At 41.4% G+C, this 12,164-nt stretch overlaps 1 protein-coding gene across 1 annotated transcript in view; it reads left to right on the top strand.

The window, feature by feature from the left end:
* The window catches only part of Schip1 (schwannomin interacting protein 1), a 726,814-nt gene that overhangs the window by 164,292 nt on the left and 550,358 nt on the right, over positions 1-12,164 (top strand). The gene's annotated exons all lie outside the window — the stretch shown is intronic.

Raw genomic sequence — 12,164 nt, 5'->3', positions numbered from 1 at the left:
TCACTGAGGTGGGCGCTGCCTACCCTCCCTGTTTTTCTTATGACTTGTTTGCTACGATATGTGCCTGTGCGATGCTCGGCTGATTTGAAAGTCAGCTTCAATATTGGGGTTAGAAAGGGAACGTTTGAAAGGAAACATTGAAGGTGATCATAGACTGAAATGGGTTGATAAGGGTTGGGTGTGCCCATGACTAAATGGGTACCACGTACCCCTTCCGAAAGGGGCTCCGGACAGACGTAAAGGAGTACAGCTCTCCAGGAGGAGATGCCAGAAGTCCAGAGTTTTAAGTGATGTTGATTGATAGGGAGACATGGTTTTGTACTCTGAAATTGGCTTGCTGACCACCAGTTATGAACTCTCGGTTAGGGCATAAGGTTATGGAGTGAACGCGTCTGCTCTAAGTCTGTGTTTTAAAAGCGCTAAACGAGGCGGGGAGTTCATCATTAGGCGCGGGCAAACAGGAGGTCAGTGAGTTTCACCATTATGATCGTCTAATTATAAGCAATCAATGAAATGATAAAAAGTTGGGAAGAGGTGATTATGTAAAGCATGTTATTTTCTTTAAATTTTTTTCCTTCGCTACTTTGCTGTCCTGTTTTTTTCAGTCTTGTCATGAGATCAGGCAAAAGTTACTTTCTTGGAAATGTTTTCAGAAGACGGCATGGCTTGGCATGTTATCTGATGGTTTTGTGTGGGTATGAGTTTTTTTAAAAGAAAGAATAAGCTGACTTTACAGCTGTTGAAGTAGAAGAGAGAGATCTGTTTCCATCTGGCCCCAGATTAGGATCTTTGGAGAAACCGGTCGCGCTCACTTTTCTCCAGGTCACTAGAGGGCGCCTGGGAACCACGTTGGAAAATGCGGCGTCTCCAAGTTGGGCAGTGCTCTTGATTTATGAGAAAAAGAGAAAGTGAAAATTGAGTCCTTCGGATGCCTTTGCTGTGAATGCCAATAGAAAATGCAATTAAATGATTTGAAGATTCTGTATAAAGAACGGAAACTCGATTTCAGAAACCATTTTTGGCCGTGAATTAGGGGTTCAGATTTGCCAGCGAGAGCAGTGCTTCTCAACCTGTGGGTCGTGACACCCCCCCCCCCTTCAAAATTATTTCCATTGCGATTCATGACAGTAACAGAATAACCGTAATGAAGTAGCAACGAAAATGTTTTTTTATGGTTTGGGGTGAAATCACTACACATGAGGAACTGTGTTAAGGGTCGCAGCATCAGGAAGGTTGAGAATCCCAGTTCTAAAGCTTCCGATTCAGGGCAATTAGCTTGAGTCTGGCAACCCACTGCTTGTATGTGGAGTTATTGCCTTTTGGAGTTGTTGAGAGCTTAGATTATATCTTAGCCCTGCGTTTTTCACCGATGCAGTGTTTAACCTTTGCACCTCAAGTGTTCTGTGAGTAAACGCTGGTTTGTCTGTACCTGTGGGTCTTCCTGTTTTATTTGCGTCTGCTCATGGCGATGAGTTCTTTAAACCAGCATAGCTCGTGAGTCCCCTGGATCTTTTTTCTAATAGAGGAGCTTGCCTTGTCTAAATGTCTTCTATCAGCTGAATTTTTCATCAGGGGTGTCAATCCAGTGCCATCTTTTAGCTTTGGTTAAGGGACAAAGAAATGTCTAGACATCTACAAAAATAATAGTCAAATAATTTTTTAAAAAAAATCATTATTGTCCTCTGCTATCAGAAAGCAAACAGAGACTGCTAGATTCTGATAGAGGTTATTGATTATAACAGTGACTTCCGGATGTTATCTGACACCGGCTGTACAAAAATAAGGCGCAAAAGATACATACAGAATGTAAGACATAAGCAATACTCGATTTGAACTGCTTCCAAGCCTCCAGGCTGCCAGGAAGGCAAATATCCAAGACTTGGTTGAACTCCTTCAGTGCTGAGCATCAAGCCTATGTGGCTAAAAGTACTGAGCTACATCCCTAGCCCTACAAGGCATTTAACAAATATCTGTGCTTACTGGCTTGAAATCAGTATAGATGGATAAATATTCTCTTCTCTTCCGTGATTGTCACCATGACAGGTTCCTTAACAGGAACATTATCTTTATACCTTTTGGGGGCTTTGCAGCCCACATGGGAACAAAGTAGAAATTGATTTTGATTTACTTGGAGTCACCTGCCAGACACACTGCCCCTATATCCTCAGGAAGGTCACTGGGAGGTTTGGTTTCCTGCCCACTGGGAGTGGAGTGCAAGTTTATATAAGGCATAGGATGGTCCCTGGTCAAACAAGGACTAAGGCTTTTGCAGGGTGGGGAGGCGGTGAAGCAAGGTTTCTCTGTATAACAGCCCTGGCTACCATGGAACTCACTCTGTAGGCCAGGCTGGCCTCAAACTCAGAGAGATCTGCCTGCCTCTGCCTCCTGAGTGCTGGGATTAAAGGCGTGGGCCACCACTGCCTGGTCTAAGGCTGTCTTAAAGACAGGACGTTCAGCAAATATCATTCCGAACTTTGGTGCTTCGAGCAATCAGGTCACATGCAGCCAAGCCATATTATGTTGTGTGGTCTTTACTTCTTCAAATCCTCAGCCAAAGTCAAATACTATTGGAGAATTTCTTGGACCTGACGGGTGCTTCTTCTCTTCCATTTTGCTGAACCTATTGCTGCCTAGACCATTCTCAGTTTTCCTGAGCCTGGTCAACTAACTGCCTGTCTTGTCTCCTGAGCCAGACCAGTTACACTCCACCCCTCCATTGTCACAGCTGCAGTTACTGCCTGTCCCAGCTTCCTGTCCCAGGTACGCATTTCATGGGAAACCAGCTCCGTGATCCTATTGAATCCTCCCCCTGACGAAAGAATGGCATTTCTGAGTACTTCTGCTCATTATTTTGGCAGGGCGTTGCAGGTAATACAGTTCTCAGAATACATCTGCCTTAAAATACAAAACAGCAGCCATATTTAAGCATGAGCTCCCAACTTCAGCTTAAGAAGAGCTCAAGACTTGTGTGCTGAGCTCTCGGCTAAAATTTTCCGTGGGTTCCTCAGCCGGTCCTCTCGAGGACCATGTGAAGGAGGCACAATTATTAACCTCTCTGTCACAGATGACGAAAATGAGACTTAAAACATAAGTAGCCGTCCTTGGATTATGCATCGAGCTGGAGCTCACAGGCTCCGCTTCTTCCCTCATTTAACTGCACTCGAAAGCAAGCCTGCATTTAGGCACGGGCAAGCCAGAGGGGTAGCAATCAGCTAACACATTTGTAAGATGACCCTCCAATTTGATAGCTCTAAACAGTGAATGAAACAATTGGGGAAAAAAAGTCCATCTGATTTTATAAATCGCCTTATTCCATGCTCTTTGATTAAAATCTCAAACCTCAGCTGTTCGACGCCAAATTAAAGAGCAACGGGAGGGAGGATAATATTAAGTTATGTTGGCAATTTGCATATTAAGTGCCCTTATACTGTAGTGTATCATGTGGTAACTGGAAAGTTTTGTTTGAGAAATAAGAAACTTGAATAGGAACTGTCATTGGGAAGTGGAAATTGTGGTTGTCCAAGTGAGAAAGAGTTAACGTTTCGGCCTCAAAAACATGCACTAATTTGCAAGAGCAGCAGAGATTACACTGTGAACTTTTTAGTAGTCAGATCCCTGTGTTAAAATGCACTTAGTTTTCAGCTCTGAATAATTTGTAATTTGATTAATAGAATACAGACTCAGAGACTGATAACCTGTTTAGCATCACTAGAATGTATTCCTGCAAACTCAGAAAGCCCTCCGAGGTGGTTAGGAGATGGTTTTGTACTATTTGACTTGACTTTGTTACCAAAATCCCTCCTGACCTTTGAACCATGCCTACTTCTTCTTATTGGTCTTCTGTTATCTTTCTGGAGTTCACCCACTGTTTCCCTGAGTCCAAGACATCTCTTGAGAAGTACTTCTTCCTCTGCAACTGGAAGTAACACCCACCTTGCAGATGGATTGGTATTGCTAGGAAGATTAAATGGCATGCCATCTGTAAGTCTCAGCAAGGAGCCTGGGCCCCCGGGCTCTCAAAGAAATGTTTGGTTGAATCTGTTCTTGATACCATTCAATGCACTTTTCCCATAGCACTGCAGAAAACTTACACACTACAGAGAGGGAGTTTGTGATTTTGTACTGATTGGGCCCAGGACCTGTTTGAGATTCTCCAAATGAATCTATCAGAATCACCTTGTACTAGAACAAACATATGTGGGTGTATACACATACGTATAAACGTGCACGCACACACATATATGAGATCTATATAATAGAAAGACTACACAATTAAGCATGTATTTTAGTGTTACTCTTACCAAAGACTTTCAATTTCTGGGAATGAAACAGGATTTGAGTGTCTGTGTTAGCATGAGCAGGCATCTCCTGAGAGATTACATTTTACACACAGTTAAGGCATGGCAGATTATTCTCCTCCTTCCAGAGGACTATGAAGACCCTTGCCCACAGGAATGAGGGGTAAGCTCCATTCCCTTAGCTGTAGAAGTCCAGCCCTGAGGGTCACCACAGTCCCAAGGCGGAGGATTATAGTTCTGAGCAAGTGCAAGGACAGAGGTCTGGACCACCTGACCATTCTAGTTAGCCTTAGTCATCCTAGAGAGAAGGGTTGTCAGCCAGTTTGATTTCTGGTGTTGTTTCAGTGGCCTTAGATTTTAGTGAGAGTGTCTAGACATTCACTGATTGGTGGCCGTTAGAGCCACCAAAAGTTTCCAAATATTCTAAAGGCCAGTGATGCCCCTGAAGTCAGATCCACAGCCTGTCTCACATCACCCTCAAGTCTTATTGCTCATTTTGTATCTCTAATATTCAACTTTAAATACACCAGGAGAAATCTGGAGACTAAAGGGGTTGACAATCATGGCGTGCCCACTCAGGGGGAGGGCACACTCGGCACTCAAAGAGGCTTTGCTGTGCCCCTTTCCAGTACAATTTCAAGTGTTGTAATTGCTCAGACTGCAAGCCTTACGATGCTTAATAATTTAATAACCTAAATTTTCCAGGTCAGGGACAAGTTACAGGCTTGTACCCAGCCTGTATGGATTTAGATCCCTTGAGTCTTAGTGTTCCAGGACCCAAATTCCATCTTCCACCTTCTGTCCCAGACCCTCAAATAGCACAGGGAATAGAGGACCATTATGAAACAAAGGAAGAATTCTTGATAGTTACGCAGGAGCAGATGCAGTTCTCGTTAGATCTGAGTCGTTGAAAGTACATTTGCAGTTTCAGAAATTATTTTAATAATATGTAACCATGAATGACAGCGTGTAAAAGATGTTTTTGTATAAAAGTGTCTTCACACATTTCCATCTTACGTCTTTCAATATTCACTGATAATACAGGTTCCTTTCTCCAATATTCCTTAACTTCATTGTTTGAGGATAGCTCCCCCCTGGCAGTTTTTGAAAATGAGCAAGTTGTTTTGGTTTAGGGGTTTATAAAACCTCAAGGATCAGGTAACATTGTGGAATAGTGGGGGTGGGGGAGAGATTATAAGAGTCAGAGGACCAGGAAATCTGCTGTGAGATTGTGTCTCCTAGTTTTATAACAGGGAGGCTTCACCCGTGATACAAGATGGCTGCCTAGACAGGACCTAAGAAATAACAATATTAATAGACATGCTAACGTGGAAGGGGAAATTCTTGTAGGGCTCTAATTAAAGAGTCAAGTAATAACAGCTGAAAAGGGAGAATTAATCTTCCCTAGGGATTAACCAACCTCGACCTGGTAACCCAACACCTCTCGGTCATCCCTGAAGTTGTATAATACAAGCAACACTAAACTGACTTAGCAAGTTGTATTTGTATATTTATGAACATACACACCTACATACCCACACCCCAACACACACCAAGAATAATGAAGGAAAAAGAGGCCATGGATTTGAGAGGGTACAGGAGGAGACCTGGGAGGGACTTGAAGGATGGAAAAAAAGGATGCAATTATATTTTAGTTTTCAGAAATGGTAAAATGATATAAGGTTGGAGGTTGGCATTTTAGACACACAGGGCTGCCCTTCCAAAGGACCTGGGTTTGAGTCTTAGTCCCTACATGGTGGCTCTCAACTACCTGTGACTTCAGGGAATCTAATGCCCTCTTTTTGCTTCCACAGGTACTAGGCATGATTAGATCCATCTTGTTAATTGACCTCACTCTTCTGTAGCCCTCGAGTGCCTATTGTGTGCTAGACCATGGCACTAGGATTCTGGGACACAGCAATCACTGTCAAACCAAGCAAACCTTACAACCTGTGTCCCTGCAGGATCCCCACAATTCCCTACGCATGATTGGCAGCTCCTGTAACAAACATACTGATAGCTTAAGGGAGATACTCAAATTTTGTTTTACTACTTGTGGAGAAACCTGGAATATTTTACTATTAACAAGATCTAACTGCTACAACTTCTTCTAGGAGCATAATTTTCCAGAACCTGGTATGAGAAACAGTCATTTTATAGGACATACAATCAGGTATAGCTTGGAAGGGAGGTGAGATAAACCAGTTTACTCACCCTGGGACTTAGTAGAACTCGGTTGTTTCACAGCAAACTTGAACATGCAAAAAGAGGTTCTTTTCCACATGTTCAAGCTTCTTTCACTGTAAAATACAATATTAATTTTATATTATCAGACAGTTGATCCATGGAACTTAGTTGGAGCAAGATTAAGAAAAATTCCATGCATCGGAATTTATAAAAGGCTCAATAATCAAGTTTATATGAGTTGAACAGTGCATGTATAAGACTTCTAGTTAAGACTTTGGCATCCCCCTTTATAGGACAATATTATAGAGTTGTATTATACAAATGGGCATTCTATTTATTTAGTTTGCATGCGAAACTTCTTACATTACCTGGCTTGTAGCTTGTATACACATCAAGTCTGGCGAACAGAGCGATGCGGTTGGAAGGTGGTTTTCAGAAGTTCGCACATAGCTCTTTTATCCTTCTTTATTTAGAAACTTCTTCCTGGGAGATGAGAGAGGTAGGCAGAGGGAGATCCAAAGCTAAGACTTATTCCTCACAAAAACTGGAACCCTGGGTATAACTCGGACAGAAGCTACACTGAGCTTCTGGAGTCTAGAATCAGAAAATGTTAGCAGCCACAGGTAGCCCTGGAAGCTGCCAGTCTCCTGCACCCGAAGTTCATCCTCACCCACCCAGAGGCTACCTCACGTGCGAGCCGTGAATTGATTTTCTCTTGGAGGCACTGGCTTGATAGGGTTAAGCCTATTGATAGAAGACCAAGTTATTTGCTACAAATAGATTTTCAAGAAAATCATTATGCTAAATACTTAATAGAAGGACTTCATCTACATACGGCCGTAACTGGGACCCACTTTCAAAATGACATCATTGGGTGTCGTGTGCTCTGTATGCATCCCAGCCTCAGGAAGAGACACTCTGTGAGAGGCAGAAGAGTCTACTCTCTGTTGTGAGAAGCTTCAGCAGACAGGAGCCGGGGCTAGGGGGAGGCATGTGCACAGTGCGTATGGAGCCTTGTGAAATTCTCGGCTTTCTTTTCATTTTTTAGCTAATGCAGATGAAGTGAATCAACTGCTTTGGATTAACGGGGGCTTGTTCTCATCATAAAGATCAAGAGTCTGGATCCTGTCTGGAGTCCTCTGCTCTCTGATTCGCCTGGTTGTCTATGGGTTTATGTCCCCCCTCAGTTAGAAGAACGCAGACAAAATCCAGCCAGCTACGTCTATCAGGGGAGGTACTCTTTCTTTCAGTTTTGAAGATTTTTGCTCCAAAATCTGCTTTGAGCTGCCTAAGTTGCTAACCAGAGGGCAGGATCACTTCCCCTGCAGCAGGGCTGTGGGACCTCGCCAGGTAACTTTATTTCTAACAAAGTGGCGCTCTATGGATGGCTTTCCAAATCGGGGTCCCTGAGCACCTCTTCCTCCTCATATGGACCAGGGTAACAGTTCAGCACCATGGAGAGGTCTGAGCGGCGCTTACGGGCAGCGTGGGACTGTGACCCAGACAAGCCACCGGACAGTGTAAGTTTTCCACATCCAATCATCTATTAAGTATTCACCCTATTCTAGACATATGGGGAGAGGTAACCCCCAAAGTCCAAGCAAGTGACTCAAATGGACACTATAAAGATGAGGCCATTCAAGGCAAGAGAGGTTTTTAAGTTTAGAAATAACCACTTACATATTATTTTAGGTAGTGCCCAACCTTCCTAATGCTGACACCCTTTAAAACAGTAGCTAATGTGCTGACCACCAATCATAAAATTGGTTTCGTGGCTACTTCATAGTTGTAATTTTTCTGCTGTTATGAGTCGTAACGTAGTTTTGGAGATACGGTTTTGATGGGGGTCGTGACTGAGAGCCACTATTTACGATGCTAGTTTAAAGAATGTTTTAATTTTGCATCTTTGATATGTAAATGTCTGTACCTTGAATTTCGAGAATGTAAAGACATTAAAAAAATCCAACATCAATTAATTACACTGAAATTAGACAAAAGTTGTCTTGGAAATAGCATTTTATAAACACACACAAATGGTTTTATGTGAGCAGCTTGTTGCCCTTTGTGAACAGAAGGGTCTGGAAAGTGGTTTCTGGTTTGTCGTTATTTCGAAGAACAGTTAAACTCTTTCACCATAGGTCAGAGTTTTGTTTCTGAAAGAGCTCTTATGTGTGTTGTTGCCGAAATAACGGGGAATGACTTAGCGCACTGGCATTAATGTATACAGTTTGTCACAGGTACACAGTGAACACTGGCGGAAGTTAGAAGTGGCTTTGTTATCAATGCTTAGACATGGGCTGCTGAAGTTGCTGTTTTAGCAACATTAGAAAGATTTATTTAGTTTCAAAGTTTTCCAACTTAACTGTGTAAATCAAAATTACAAAAACAAATTTATTCCCCCAAATTATTCTTTAGTCCACTTCCTTCAAGTTCTCAAGATAATTGTATAATGTGACCTCATATAACCAATGGAGAAGGCGCTTTGATTTACTACCAATAATGACCCCAGAAGATATTCAGAGTTGTCTAAGAGAACATAGAGCCATATAAATATGTCTTAAAAATTATCTTTCTACAAGCCAGTTAAACGGAGTTCCAGACATTTACGCTGAGCCTTTTGCTTTGAAGTCTAATAAAGCTCTTTAACGTTATTGTTATATAAGACTTGCTATCTCGACAGTTCTCATGTTTGAGAACCTCAAACTCGTTTAGACATTTCTTTCTATTATTCATAATTTTCAGGTGAATTGCTGTTAATCTTAGCTCGTCAGTAACTTGGCACTTGATTTTTAGATAAACGGTACTTATTCTTGACAGTGTATGGAATGTGTAATTTTAAAAGATGTGACTTGATTTTGTATTAAGGTGATAGTGTGGCCTATATTTTGTCGGCATTGCCTAGTGGATACACAAGTGTTTTCCTAAGTTGATCTCAATATTTCAAAGAACTAAGACTTTTGAAATGTGTGAAAGGCAAATTTATCATCTGGCTCCTTTAGCTTTGTTGCCTTTGATTTTATGATTCTGCATGGATTTTTAGTGGCAATTTTTTTCCATAGTAAGCATACTGTGTAACTTCAAGCTTACATTTCCCCTCTCTCATGCGCTATGTCTATTCCCCAGGGAGGTGGACCTTGGACAAGCCTTTCTGGGTGGTGAGAGTGTCGTCAATAATACACAACGTGGGGTTCATGTCATAACCGGCACCTGCCATATGTTCTAAAACTGGGCATGTGAAGCATGTTGGAGTCAGAGATCTGTTCTCTGTCAATCTTTTTCTCTTTCTCAGCCTCTCAAGGACATGGCACTCTATGATATTGCCAGGAGCGTAACATTTTACATTTGTTCCTCTTTGGAAAACATTTTAGTGATGTATTTATAACCACGGCTACCTAGCTTAGACATTTTGAGATATGGCTGTTTATGTATTTGCTTAAGTAGAAATTGTTGCTACACGACACACCACCAACAGATGCTAGCTACTGTTCTGATAGCCTTTCAATCATTATTGAAAGAGTACAAATCACCCAAACAATAGAGAAGATTCAGAGCTATTTAGACTGTAAGTTATCCCCGTTTCTTTCTTTTTCTTTTTCCTTTTACAGCATTCTGTTGCTAGCAGATGTGTGTGAACAATCTTAAATTTAGTTGACTGACATTTTGTTTCTCTTGCCAATGTGAAAATATGCTCATAGTTTTATGGTCCATGCACCCTGGCAGGGCTCTATAACCTTTGGCTGCAAAAAATGGAGGATGTATGTGCTTAACAAAATCACTGTAGCAAGAATTCTTTGTAGGGATGTTGGCACGGAAGGGGATAATAGGTATGTTTTCACTGATTTTTTTTTAACGTTTTTAAGGCTTTGGAGAAGTTGACTTAGAAATGGTTCTTACAGGCTAGAAATGGTTCTTCCTGTTACATCAGTCTTCATTGAAATTTCTTCCAGGAGTGACCTCTTCAGTTAAATCATGGTAGAGTCCTCCTCACAGGGGAGACCTTGAGAATAAATGGTGGTGAATGGAAGTAGCTGTTTAGAGGGGGACTGGAGCCCTGGGGTTATTTAAATTAGGATGGTGTTTTTGTCCCAGGTGATTTCTAGACTTACATTAAAAAATTTCTGCTAGTATGGATAGCACTGGATGCCAATGGATGTCAGGGTCCTAAGGGCAGAACTCAGATTCCCAAAGAGTAGCTTGGAATTTATGCATCAGCATAGATTCACTTAGTTCTCACATGCTGAGTACCCATTATCTGAAATGCCTAGCATCACAGATTTTGAATTTCAGACTCTATTTTCATATATATACTTCATGTCTATAATCCGAAGACAATCTAAATATTTCAAACAATTTGTGCATTAAATAATTCCATAACATGACATGCTCCTACAACTCAAGTCTTATTTTTTAAAAGAATTTTGGACTTGGAATATTTCAGTTGCAGATTCTCCAGTGAGTTTTGTCTTGGCTACTATATTTTCATGTTGGTCTTTCACCTTTGCAGTTATACACACAGGAAACATTCTAATTCCATCTTACATGCTAGACCTTCATAAAATGTATATAATAAAAATTTAAGATTTATATTAATCATTATTAGAAATAATGGGGTTGTCCGAACTGTTTCAGAGAGTTGAACCCAAAAGAACTTAGAGACTTTCCTTGGAGGTCATCTGTGCTGATAAAAGATGAAAAATGAGACTCAAGAGGCAATGTCTAAATGAATACAATTTGTGTGTTGTTATTTTCGGGGCTAAGCTAGCCGTGCGGGAGCCGGGTGAGGCGAAAAGCAGGCCTGCCCACAGCTCCTTTCTACACTCAAGTCTGGCTACTATCATTTTCTCATTTTAATTATTTGGATTTTACACCCAAGATACTGTAAACAAACCTGGTTTTCTCTCATAAAACAAACAAGCAAACAAAAACAAAACGAAGCAAAAAAAAAAACCTTCCCAAAATACAGAACACACAAACCTAAACCCATGTAGCTAGAGCGTGTCATGGGACCCTACACATACCATGCCTTTCTTACCTGTTGCATTTATCACATGCTTTGAAGTCTCATCTTACTTGGAGGGTTCTTACATTCTCTCATCTGCACTTCTTCATTTAATACACTGCCATTGGCAGCCTGGCTCCTCTAAGAACATCTTTCCTCTGACAGACATCAGAATCCAGCACTCTACCGTGATCTCTGCTGCAGTCGTGTCCAGGACGCCTCTCGGAGTCTTCATCCCTGTAATTTTTCTCACCACAGTGGCAGGGAAAAAATGTTTCTCCACCTAGATTTGTTTCGGGTGCATTGGAATCGACGAGACTGTGCTAGATAGAGCAAGCCTGCTGACACTCTGTGGTGGATCACTTTGACTTTCAAAATGGTCAAAGGTTGGTTGAGGGAAATGACTTGAGAGTAATCCAACAAGGACATAAAACTTCAATACCTTAGAGAAAGCCACACCAGTTTTGTCCATGTTTCATCTGTATTGGGTTTACTAGGAACGTCCATACAGGCGCTGCACCTAAATTTACCTTGATTATTTCATGTCTTTGTGAATGGAATCGTACCTCTAACTGAGCATAGTTTTGGTTAGTTAAATAGTCTTATCAAAGAAGCGTTAAGTAAGGATCTGAGTGATCTGGAATCAAGTCTCTCATGTACATTATGTGTGTACAAGTGTG

This window comes from Myodes glareolus, chromosome 20 (genome assembly GCF_982192425.1).
Source record: "Myodes glareolus chromosome 20, mMyoGla1.1, whole genome shotgun sequence".
Taxonomy (NCBI): Eukaryota; Metazoa; Chordata; class Mammalia; order Rodentia; family Cricetidae; genus Myodes; species Myodes glareolus.
This window is presented reverse-complemented; position numbering and strand designations above follow the sequence as displayed.